Source organism: Bos javanicus, chromosome Y (assembly GCF_032452875.1).
Source record: "Bos javanicus breed banteng chromosome Y, ARS-OSU_banteng_1.0, whole genome shotgun sequence".
In the NCBI taxonomy this organism is placed as follows: domain Eukaryota; kingdom Metazoa; phylum Chordata; class Mammalia; order Artiodactyla; family Bovidae; genus Bos; species Bos javanicus.
The window spans coordinates 4,688,384-4,699,502 of NC_083898.1; the positions used below are offsets into that span (position 1 = coordinate 4,688,384).

Consider the following 11,119-nt stretch of genomic DNA (forward strand, 5'->3'; position numbering starts at 1 on the left):
CAAACTGTTGCTTCCTGCCCTGCATATAGATTTCTCAAGAGGCAGGTCAGGTGGTCTGGTATTCCCATCTCTTTCAGAATTTTCCACAGTATATTGTGATACACACAGTCAAAGTCTTTGCCTTAGTCAATAAAGCAGAAATAGATGTTTTTCTGGAAGTCTCTTGCTTTTTTGATGATTGAGCAGATGTTGGCAATTTGATTTCTGGTTCCTTGCCTTTTCTAAAACAAGCTTGAACATGTGGAAGTTCACGGTTCACGTATTGCTGAAGCCTGGCTTGGAGAATTTTAAGCATTACTTTTCTGGTGTGTGAGATGAGTACAAATGTGCGGTAGTTTGAACATTCTTTGGCATTGCCTGTCTTTGGGATTGGAATGAAAACTGGCCTTTTCCAGTCCTGTGGCCACTGCTATGTTTTCCAAATTTAGTGGCATATTGAGTGCAGCACTTTCACAGCATCATCTTTCAGGATTTGAAATAGCTCAACTGGAATTCCATCACATCTACTAGCTTTGATCATAATGATGCTGTCTAAAACCCACTTGACTTCACATTCCAGAATGTGGCTCTAGGTGAGTGATCACACCATCGTGATTATCTTGGTCTTGAAGGTCTTTTTTGTTCACTTGTTCTGTGTTCTTGCCACCTCTTCTTAATATCTTCTTCTTCTGTTAGGTCCATATTATTTCTGTCCTTTATCGAGTCCATCTTTACATGAAATGTTCCCTTGGTATCTATAATTTTCTTGAAGAAATCTCTAGTCTCTCCCATTCTGTTGTTTTCCTCTAGTCCTTTGCATTGATCACTGAGGAATGCTTTCTTATCTCTTACTGCTATTCTCTGGAATTCTCCATTCAGACGCTTATATCTTTCCTTTTCTCCTTTTCTTTTTACATCTCTTCTTTCATAGCTATTGTGCTTTTTTGCATTTCTTTTCTATGGGGATGTTCTTGATCTCTGTCTCCTGTACAATGTCAGGAACCTCTGTCCGTAGCCCATCAGGCACTCTATCAGATCTAGTCACTTACATCTATTTGCTACATCTGTATAATCATAAGGGATAGTATTTTAGGTCATGCATGAATGGTCTAGTGGTTTTCCCTACTTTCTTCAATTTATGTCTGAATTTAGCAATAAGGGGTCATGATCTGAGCCACAGTCTGCTCCCCGTCTTGTTTTTGCTGACTGTATACAGCTTCTCCATCTTTGGCTGCAAAGAATATAATCAATCTGCTTTCGGTGTTGACCGTCTGGTGATGTCCAAGTGTAGAGTCTTCTCTTGTGTTATTGGATGATGATGTTTCCTATGACCAGTGTGTTCTCTTGGCAAAACTCTGTTAGCCTTTGCCCTGCTTCATTCCATATTCCAAGGCCAAATCTGCCTGTTAATCCAGGTGTTTCTTGACTACCTACTTATGCACTCCAGGCCCTATACTGAAAAGGACATCTTTTGGGGTGTTAGTTCTCAAAGGTCTTGTGGTTCTTCATAGAAAAGTTCAAGTTCAGCTTCTTCAGCATTACTGGTTGGAGCATAGGCTTGGATTACTGTGTTATTGAATGGTTTGCCTTGGAAACGAACAGAGATCATTCTTTAGTTTTTGAGATTGCATCCAAGTACTGCATTTTGCACCCTTTTGTTGACCATGATGGCTACCTCATTTCTTCTAAGGGATGCCTGCCCACAGTAGTAGATATAATGGTCATCTGAGTTAAATTTACCAATTCCAGTCCGTTTTAGTTTGCTGATTCCTAAAATGTCGACGTTCACTCTTGCCATCTCCTGTTTCACTGCTTCCAATTTGCCTTGAATTATGGCAATATGGCAATATGAATTATGGAATAACATTCCAGGTTCCTATGCAATATTGCTCTTTACAGCATCGGACGTTGCTTCTCTATCACCAGTCACATCCACAACTGGGTATTGTTTTTGCTTTGGATCCATCCCTTCATTCTTTCTGGAGTTATTTCTCCACTGATCTCAGTAGCATATTGGGCACCTACAGACCTGGGGAATTCCACTTCAATATCCTATTATTTTGCCTTTTCATACTGTTCAATACTGAAGTGGTTTGCTGTTCCCTTCTCCAGTGAACCACATTTGTCAGACCTGTCCACCATGGCCCACCCATCTTGGTGGTCCCACAGGGCATTGCTTAGTTTCATGGAGTTAGACAAGGCTGTGGTCCATGTGATTAGATTGACTAGTTTTCTGTGATTATGGTTTCAGTGTGTCTGCCCTCTGATGGCCTCTTGCAAAAATCTTACTTGGTTTTCTCTAACCTTGTACTTGGGGTATCTCTTCACAGCTGCTCCAGCAAAGCACAGCCACTGCTCCTTATCTTGGATAAGTGTTATCTTTTCACCACTGCTCCTCCTGACTTTGAACGAGGAATAGCTCCTCTCGATCCTCCAGCACCCACTCACCCACCGCTCCTTGGACATGGGGTTGCTCTTCTTGGCCGCCGCCCCTGACATTGGTCATGGGGTAGCACCTTCTGGCTGCCATCCCTGGCTTTGGACATCAAGTAGCTTCTCCCAGCCACTGCCCGTGGCCTCCAAAATCTAAATATTTGATTCAAACAATCTTAAAAGGCCAAATAAGCAAGAATAATAAGAAAGCTTACAAATGAGAAAGAAAAAAAAAAGTGAACCACCACACGGCATAGCCATTGTAAGTATAATGAATGTTACCTAGGATCCCTGCTTTCAATGTTTTGGTCTTAAACATGAGCCACAGCACAGCTCTACCTCTCAGGAAAGCCCGTCCAAATGTGGGCAGAACTGAACTCTGAATCTTCGGTAGGGACAGATCACACTCTAATTTTGGATAATTCCTATTTGTTCGTAGAGTGTCCAGAGCCTGGGTATTTTCATTCTTTGGAAATCTATTGTCCTTTTTGTGTTCCATAGAGAAAGCATCTGCACAGTTGATTGTATGTATCTAATCTTCAGCTTTCTCCTCTGGTGAGAAAGTTTTCAATCCTTTTCCTTATTGCCCTGATCCTGAGTCTCAGATGTTGTTTCATGACAACATTTCCATGTGGTCACCAAAGGAAGCTACCTTAAGACCCTTGTGGAGCACTTGGGCCTGCCTTGGTCAGCAGAGAAGGAAGTGGTACAGCTGCTTGGACTGTTTGAACCCTGGTGGTGTTAGTTTTGCTGACAAGCCAGCAACCATAGGCAAAAAAAGTTACAACTCTAATGGGATAATCTTCTAGCCTGCGATGTCAGAAGCATGAGTGGTAGTTCTGGCTAGTCTTTTTCTATTGTCTGATAGTAGGTCTTAGCATGTGGCAAGAGGGAGGAATTCATGCTGTCACCACCTCTTCTGTATGACTGAGCCCTAAGGTCCTGCTTCTTTGTCAGCTTGGGATTTTTCAAAAGACATTCCTTTCTACACACTTTGTCATCCCAGATCCATCATTCCATCTCCACATAGTCAAAAGCAGTCCCCTCCCAGGTTGGCTTTCTAATGTCATGTTTCATATTCCAGAGCCTATGCACAATAGTTGACCTGCATTGCAGTTTAGGGGATTCAGGACCACACCACACGTTCTCTGTTTGATTCTCACACTAGACAAACTAAATGGAATCAGATTCTTCACCTTGCTTCCTTTCAGTCAAAAGAAATTTAAGTTTAGTGAGGTGACTTGCCTTAATTCTCAAGGTATTCCCTGCTTCTCCATCTCCCACCCCAGGACACAGGCTTGGTTCTATTCCTCTCATCCTCCTTCTCTCATCTTCCCTCCATTTTCCCCAGCTATGTCTAGTTTCCATGTAGTCTTCTCTGTTGAGCTAGGTCTTCTGGTAATATTCATTTGAGGGCTCCACCATCAGTCCAGAACAACTCCTCTGTAATGGAGATACGATGTGGTTCTGAGAAGAAGATGTAATTGTAGTAGCAAAGTCCTCAACATGGCCATTACTTGAGTGTAGATACTATGTGCATGCCAATTAAAAATGCTCAACTTTTTTAAAACAGCAGGCTGATCTACCACAATTTGGTCTGTTTGTCTAACTGATATTGATGATGGAGAAGGTAAGTCACATGGAAATAGGGCACTTGCATTAATGACTATTTGGCTGATATGAGGCTTTTGTATGAAAGGCACGCTTAAACTTGTGGAGGCTGAAAATGCACTATCTCCTTTCATTTCTGGAAGAAAATCAGTTACAATCATCTTTGTTGACTCTTGCTTTAACATGTTTCTTGTTATCTCGAACTAATGAAGATATTGGAGACACATTGTTAATCTCAACTCTTCTTTGCATTCTTACTAAAATTTGGGGATGACCTCTTTTGAAATTTGGATTATAGTAGGTCTGTAATTAAAATCAAAGAATAAAGTTATTTAGTCATTTTATAAACCAAGGTAAAACTGACAAAGCTAAGCTATAAAAAATTTATTCCCTTATGATACCAATTAAATAGGATCAAATAAAACACCTCCATTAGTAGTTTTAACAGGTAACATGTTAGAAACAATTATGGTCCTCAACTGAAAGTATGTTGTATACCTACAGTACATACTACTTTAAGTAGCTTCAGGACTTGTATCTGGTTTCACATTGCTAGGGAAGTTTTTTAAGCATCCAATATTTTAACCTCCAGCTATTCTCAGCTTCAAAAAATAAAACTTTTCAATGATTTGTTAGCTTAAGTTTAAATTCTGTTTTATCTACATATGTGAACATGCTTTCTAGGTCACTTGATTTAATCTTACATATTGCCAATAAGTGAAAATTTTGGAATACCTTGCTCAAAAGAGAGTTTTTCTTCTTCCAGAAAGTCAGGTAATGAAGCAGATCTTTGAAAAGTTTGTCACTTTTTGCTAAATCCATAAAGGTTAAACTGTCAAACTAAATTTTCCATATTCTTGATTTCAAATATTCTGAAAGACAACTTTCCAAGACTTCTTTCTTAAAGAGTTTGTCATTGATCACTATACAAGTGCGACTCTCATCCCACCAAATATGTTCAAACTGATCACTTTCAACTATTAAAAAAAAAAAAAGTTTTTGTGGCAATGTGAGTGAAAGAAAATCATTAAGCTCATCTGTTTCAGAGACAAAAGATGTGTAGCATGGCCTTTTTATCACAACTTCCTCAGACAAATCCTGAAAACCATATTCTTCATAGATCTCAAAACTGAGTCCCCAGAACAAAAGAAGATCCAGTGGAGGTTTCTGAACCAGTTGATTCATCTTTAGGAGGCCCATCTTGAATTTCTAAAGAAATATGTGTCATCTCAGAAAAATCTTTCTTCAGATAGTTTTCTCATTTGTCTGATTTTACACACTGCAACTTCAAATGCCGCTTGGCTGGCCTACTGAGAGAAATTCTCTAGATCATCACAGTGGTTCTCAAAGAGAAAAATCAATTGAAGGGTAGCTTTGACATCACAAAGCCACTGGTCTCCTAGCAATTGAAGGGTAATGTTCAACCAGTGTTTACTTCAGCATCAACTTAAAATACAGACTGCTTACAGAAACAGTAACCAAAACCATGAAGCCTGCAAAACCTCATCCCTAAAGAATTTTACACAGAAAACTCACGTCAATAAATCTGCTTGGTTTCTGAAATAAAAGTGATTTGTCACCCTTCTGTACACATTCTTAATATTCAGTACTGTTACCCACGCAAATTTGGGTCTACTTGTTTCTGTGCAATAAAATCAATCAACTGACTGTGGGTTTCAGTGAAAGCACATGTTTATTGTACGACCCAACAAGGTGTACTACTAGATGGTGCTTCAAATCCCCAAATACTTTCAGGGGAAGGATTTTAATGACAGAGTGAGGGTGGGCCATGTGGTGTGTGATCAGTTTTGGGACATGCTACTAGTGGCCTGTTACTGAGGATATTGGGAGTCAACAACATTGACCACCTGGTTCCAATTACTCTGTGGTCTATGTACTTAAATTTCAGCCTGGTTGGGGCTTTAGCATCTCTAAAACTGTCCACAGGATATTGCCCAGAATGTTATCTATGGCACTTGAGGAGGAACTAAAGACCCTTGAATTTGCTTATTGGCTAAGTCATTACTATTCTCTATCGCTTGATTATTTTGCTTTGTTTCTGGCTTTTCAAGACTCTCTGATTAAAATTATTCTTGGAACATGAAGAGGTCTACAATCTCCTACCTCTCTCAGTTTTCATACTTTTCAATTATAAGAAAGGAAATAAAGTGTTGGACTTAGAGCTCGATCATAAATATGACTGAAAATCTCATTTGCAGGTTCGATTTATTTTTCAGGTTTCCCAGCTCTTGGAGTGTTTGAGTCAGCAACAACTTTGGTTATTTCCTGTTGAGAGGGAGCATGGAGTTGGAAATAATACTGAGATCTCAGCTTGGTATCCATATTTTCTGTTATACAAACATATCTGTCTATTTTATATAGCTATTATTCATCTGTCTATATACATAAATATCTATGTGTGTGTGTGTGTGTGTGTGTGTGTGTGTGTGTGTGTATATGTATATCTTTGTCATTAAACCTGGACAAACATTTGAAAATTGGTAGATATTTATTAAAAGGGGAGAGATATAAGAGTGCTCATATTTTACATGCAGCCAAGAAAACATATTTTGAAGTATTTCCACTATATATAGTCAATAACCGAGTAGACATTTGAATCATTCTACATTTTGCTTTTATTTTTTTCCATTGATGTTATACCTAAGAGGAATTAAAATCCATTGTACTTTTGTTTATACACACACACACACACATGTACATAGGTACATATGTCAAAATATAATTTTAGGCAACTTTATTTAGGTAGCCAAACTCTTTGCTTGCTCCCAAGATCGTAAATGAACAGTTTGGGAAGCCAAACATTACTTAACTTTATTCAGACCTTGTTACTGAAAGCCTCTCCTTTAATCTAGCTTGTCTTCCACTGTTTTATCTTTAATAAGTGATAGCGTTCATACTTATGAGGACATCTTGAGCCCATAAAATTGCAACTCTCATTTGCTTAGAGATATTGTTTGAAGACAGCTGTTACTGTACTCATGTTGGATACAGTTTTAAACATTCAAGTCTGTAGTGACATAGGAACATATCAGAACCACATGCACAATGGGCACCTGTTTTAGTATGTCTCTTCTGGCTAGCTGAACATTGAAATTATATGATGTGTACATCAAAATCTATAATTCAGTATTGAAAATTTTCTTCCATCACTTTAAACTTCTGGCATCAAATATTTCAAAGGAAATAATTGATGATCAAAATTTCTCTCTCTTCATGCCACAGGGGTTCAGTTTCCTGCCCCGTCCACATCCTGTCTTTTGTTTCTTGTCCTGTTTTGTATTTTTGTAGCTGCCACATTAGAGAAAATCTAAATAGATAACATGAACAGGCTCAATATATTATGTTAATGGAGAAATATATTATAGGCTGTATATTTTGTCAACATTTTACCCAGTTTTCACAGAAGCATAGCACAAATGCTCCAGCAGAAAACTTAAAACCAACAGTATTATATATAATGAGTAACTATCATCTTAGAATACTCCCAGAAAATAATTTCTTATCCAAAACTTTGAGCGAAAACAAAGGTACAAGAATACAATAATTCTCAATGTTGATAGGACAGCATAGGGTAAGCAGTACTTTGATTTCTCAATATTATACAAAGTAAGATCATGGCATCTGATCCCAGAACTTCATGGGAAAAAGAAGTGGAAAGGGCAGAACCAGTGACAGATTTTCCCTTTTGTGGCTCTAAGTCCACTATAGACAGCTATAAAATTAGAAGACAACTACTTCCTGGAAGAAAAACTCTCACAAATTTAGAATGCATGTTTAAAAATGAAGTATGACTTGACCAATGCAGGCACGTAAAGTCACATCTATGGTCTTTCCAGCAGATATGTACAGATGTGAGAATACCAAACTGATCCATGGGGGATGACTTGTGAGTGTGGATGGCAAGGAGATCAAGCCAGTAAAACATAAAGGAAATCAACTCTGAAGAGGCATTAGAATCACTGATGCTGAAGCTGAGTCCCCAAAGCTTTGACCACCTGAGCAAAGGACTCAATAGAAAATACCCTGCTTTATAGGAAACAATGAAATCGGGATGTGACACGGGTTAGAGAGGAGGAGAAGGTTGTATAGCTTCACGCACTCAATTGATATGATCTCAGGCAGATCCTGGGTGATGATGACGGACAGACAGGCCTTGCGTGCTGCAGGCCAAGAGGTCACAAAGAGTCAGACATGGCTTTGTGACTGAACAACAACAACATTTCAGTTAAATTAAGTTTTTAAAAAAAGTTAAAAAGTTCAGTAAAATGGGTCTCCCAGGGTCATGGTGGGGGTCTTATAATGTTAGAAGCATAGGAGGCACAATCCACTTTCTCCGATATAAAATCCATCAAAGGGTCACTTGCACATGGAACGTGTTCCAGAAATCAATTTGTGAATGATGTTGATGGGCCCAAGAAACCGAGAAAGGAAAACCAGTCTCTTAAAAAGAAGGTAGGACAATATAAGAGATGTAATGGAAGAAAACTTTTTAGGGATCAAGACCCACCTTGGAAAGGAAGTCATAAAGGAGGAGAAATTTATACAAAATAGTTGTCAGTGGGGGAAGAAACAGAACCAGCAGAAAAAAGAACAAAAGCACAGATTATGCCAATAAATGCAATTACTAGCTCAGATGCCCACTGTCATGGACGAGGCTTGGGAGGGAGTCCTGTGATGTATCAAACATGCTATGGTTAGAACCAGGCTTTAGTCCCCTGAGGACAATCTGACCGAGCTAAGGTGAAATAGAAACATAAACCATGGGAACACTAGAGGCAGAAATTTTAGAAAGGACCTTTCCTGCGAGAAGGCTCTAAGGCCACATAGTGAACCATGATACACTCACAGAACAGAAGACTGCACTAGAAAATACCAAAGGAGACTCAGCCAGCTTTCATTTAAGACCCTTTCTTCCATGGAGGGAGACAGGAATGTGTATGACTGCCAGAGGCTGAAAGAAATAGGTTACTGGTATCTTGGTCCTAGAGACATCCCCTACTCTAAGTTGGTTGACAGTTGCTAATGATGAATTCCTTGGTTCATGAATTCCACAGTTCACATAGGCCAGAATTATGACAGCATGGGGTCAGCTACCCTGAAGAGACATAGGCACTCCTGAGACTGTGCACTCTGACACAGGCAGCAAACTGAGTGGCTGAAACCAGAGAGCTGCATAAGAGTCATGGCCCACCTGAAACTGTGCCTTGCCCTCCAACCAGTCACCTGAGATTTTGGATTTGTGAAGAGCACAAACCACATAGCCAATCATGGTCAGTGCCCTTGCCAAGCATCTAAGTGCCTGATTGGCTGGGAAGTGCATGAAACACAGGACCAACTTGGGACAGTGCCCTCATATATCAACCGGGAGGCTAAGCAGGGTGGACTGATAAATGACATGTTACATTTGTCAGTGACAAGCCCAATGTGATGAATCCACCTCAAGCACCCCCACATATCCTAGTAGTATTTGTTTTCAGTGTCCCAGCTTACCACCAAAACACTGAACATTTGAGGTTGAATAAAAGTGTACTGCACCTTCATTTAATGTTGAAACCCAGATATGGAGAGGCTTTCAAATAATAGAAGAAATATAAACAAAGAAGCATAAGCCAACCCAGAAGTGACAGGTTCAACAGAATAAGTTTGCAGTTAATGTTGAGACTGTTCAATACGGGACAACAGTAGCCTTTGACGACAAATACAAGTTTCAACAAGGGACTTTCTGGCACTGTACTGAAACCAAAAAACCACATAACTTCTTTGAAATTCTGAGATCTATTTCTATATGATTTCTTCAGCTTTTAACAATGTTAGTCCTTTATTTTACCCTAAACTTTTATTCTATTTTTATTACCTTTCAAATAAAAACACATATATTTTTAAAAAAACTTCTTATATATATATGAGAATGAATTTGACCTCTGCTTTCTTTTTTAATACTATTTAAACGAGTCTATATTTTATTCTTGGTTCTTAACTTTTGCTTTCCAAAAATTGTTATCACTGTTGTAACTTTAGGAACAAAATCTTTAGGATCTGATTTCACTTATGATTTTGTTTCCTGAGTTGATTGCTCTCTCCCCTTTAACCCTCCCTTATCTCCTCCTAGGCACCAATTTCTCCATCGTCCCTTTCCTCTGCTGTGAACTGTGAATCCCTTTTATTCTTTCTGGATGAGGAGAATTGTGTCACCACTAACCTGGGTTTTATCTTCTGTATTGTGCATACATGGCTTTTTAATGCTAATGTAACCTGGGGACAGAAACCCAGAGTCCAGGATATCGATTCCAGAACTTTAGATAAACATTGAACTTCTTACCACAAGGACAAGCACACACCCCAGAGTTTCCATGTCTACATGGAAAGCAATATCCACACTGGAGCCAGCAAGTTCAGTACAACAGAACCCACAGATATTCTCAGGCAAAACAGAAACACAACAGTGCATATTATAAAAGGGGACACATGAAGCCATACCAAACCCACAAACACCCCAAAATCACAATGCATGGACAATTCATTGCACTTCAGAAAGAAGATATACAGATCCACCTGCCACTGCACAGACACAAATTCCCTGAAGCATTAAACATTGACAAGTCACTGGTCCCATCCCAGCCCCAAAAGGGCAATTTACACAACACAGTGGAGCAATAACCCTCCAGGCTGCAGAAAGGGGACCCAAACCAGAGCTATCAAGACAAAATGAAATGGGAGAGAAATATGTAGCTGGTAAAGCTAAATGATAAAAATCCACCAAAACAAACAAAAGAAGCAAAGATAGAAAGTTACTCTGAAAAATAATTCAGAATAATGAGAGTAAAGATGAACAAAGTCTTGAAAACGAAGTAGAGTTGCCAGTAAATATACCGGAGGCCTGAAATGAGAAGAAATAAACATGTATACCATGGATCTAGAAGAAATAAAGAAGAGGCAAGCAGTAATAATCAATGCAATAACTGAGATTAACAACACCCTGGAAGGAAACAACAGTAGAATAACTGAGACAGAGAAAGAACTAAGTCCAAGGAGCAGTGGCTGTGTGGCCAGTGGCCAGGAGGAGCTACTACAGGTT

At 39.2% G+C, this 11,119-nt stretch overlaps 1 pseudogene; it reads right to left on the bottom strand.

Moving 5' to 3' along the window:
- Positions 1-3,798: 3,798 nt before the first annotated feature.
- LOC133243813 (heat shock transcription factor, Y-linked-like) lies at positions 3,799-5,251 on the bottom strand (annotated as a pseudogene).
- Positions 5,252-11,119: the final 5,868 nt, after the last annotated feature.